The sequence below is a fragment of the Hordeum vulgare genome, chromosome 6H (genome assembly GCF_904849725.1).
Source record: "Hordeum vulgare subsp. vulgare chromosome 6H, MorexV3_pseudomolecules_assembly, whole genome shotgun sequence".
NCBI lineage: Eukaryota > Viridiplantae > Streptophyta > Magnoliopsida > Poales > Poaceae > Hordeum > Hordeum vulgare.
The window spans coordinates 96,023,469-96,025,398 of record NC_058523.1 but is presented as its reverse complement, the minus strand read 5'-3'; positions in this window follow the sequence as shown (position 1 = coordinate 96,025,398).

The following is a 1,930-nucleotide window of genomic DNA, read 5'->3' as shown; positions in this document are numbered from 1 at the left end:
GTGAGGACAAGTCTAGATGCACGAAACCTAAACAGGCAGCTCACCCATAAATACTTGATGTGGGTGGGCAACTTGGGGCTAGATACAAGGGGGAGGGATGGGCTGATGGGGGTGGGCCAACTTGCAGCTAGATACAAGGGGGAGGGATGGGCTGATGGGGGTGGGCCAACTTGCAGCTAGATACAAGGGTGAGGGATGGGCTGATGGGGGTGGGCCAACTTGCAGCTAGATACAAGGGTGAGGGATGGGCTGATGGGGGTGGGCCAACTTGCAGCTAGATACAAGGGTGAGGGATGGGCTGATGGGGGTGGGCCAACTTGCATCTACACACAACGGACACAGATGGGATGGACATGGACCGAGTTCAACTAGCATGTGGTCCACCACGACAGCGACTGAAGGCCCAAAATTTGCAAATGTTGAACAACCAGCTAGGATTTCACAAACACCTCGATGTGTCGTTGCTCCCCTAGATCCAGGTGGCGTGCGCGAGGAGTGAGACGACAATGAGCTTCCTGGAGCTAGGATTTCACAAACACCTCGATGTGTCGTTGCTCCCCTAGATCCAGGTGGCGTGCGCGAGGAGTGAGACGACAATGAGCTTCCCACCAGGAAGGAAGAGACAAGAGACTCTGACAAAGGATTCCATGCTAGGTTGTTGTCGTGGGAACAATTCCAACAATAGAAAGGGGTAATGTAAAGGAGCATGATCTATCGAGATGTAAACGGATGACACGATGTTTTTTAGCGAGTTCAGGCCTCTCAGAATGGAGATAACAGCCATATGTCTCGTGTTCCGGAGAGACTTTGTTTTTTTAATCATAAACATGGAGTTACATGGTGTATTCGAGAGAGAGGGAGAGAGAGGAGAATGGGTCTCCATGCGTGAGCTAAGTCGTGAGAATAATGGTGAGAGAGCGAAGGAAGAAGAAAATGACCCCGCCTTGAGCTATGTAATGGGGGTGGCTTGTATAGTGTGTGCCACCCCTTCGTTTCTTTGCAGCGGAGTCGAGGTAGTGCGAGCCACACCCCCATGTGCAAACGCACAATGCTTGTTGGCACCACCATCCCTACTAGCTAAACCTCCTGAAGCGTCGCCTCGGCCACCATCGCATCCCAGACAAAACACATGAGAACACGACAATCCTCCCCATGTGCAAACGCAGAATGCTTGTTTGCACCACCATCCCTACTAACCAGACCTACTGGAGCGTCACCTTAACCACCGCCAGGAGAGGAAGGAGAAGCATACACGACTTCACCTCCACACACATTCACTAACATGTACGGATCAAATGGAAAGACAAATCCATATCATCAATTTTTCTTCTGGTTCTAAAATGTGAACTCCAGAGTTATCATCATAATCCATAAATTACAAACAAGGCTACAATAACCCCCTCTTGCATCATTTGGGTCATCTTTGCTTAACCGCATGCATGCCATGAACTAGAGAATAAGCCACGAACCTACACAACGATGAGATACATATATGTATCATACTACCTTTGTTGTCACTTGAGTATCAATTGGTATCATAGTAATACTAAGATGTAGGACGGGCCATCGTGATGTGCGGCAATAGGGAGGAGCAGCGGCACGGTGTTGGCGTGCAAGAGGCGGCGTGTGACTGTCGTCGCCGACAGCCCTGTTCACCCACAAGGGACTCCGCTAGTTGCCATTCCCCTACTGTACATAACACAAGACAACACAGCACACACCCTTCTTACACTAATTGAACTTTGTATATGCACGAATCAGATCAGTTAAACATCACTGAATAAGAAATTAACATCGATGAAAGGTTGTCTCTCTTATTATCACCCATTAATTCTTCACGTGTCAAGAGGGCATGAAGAAAGAGCAAAAGGAACCATTGCTTTCACTGCCCGTAGAGTTCAGACCAGATGGATAGGCAACAGTGAATTCC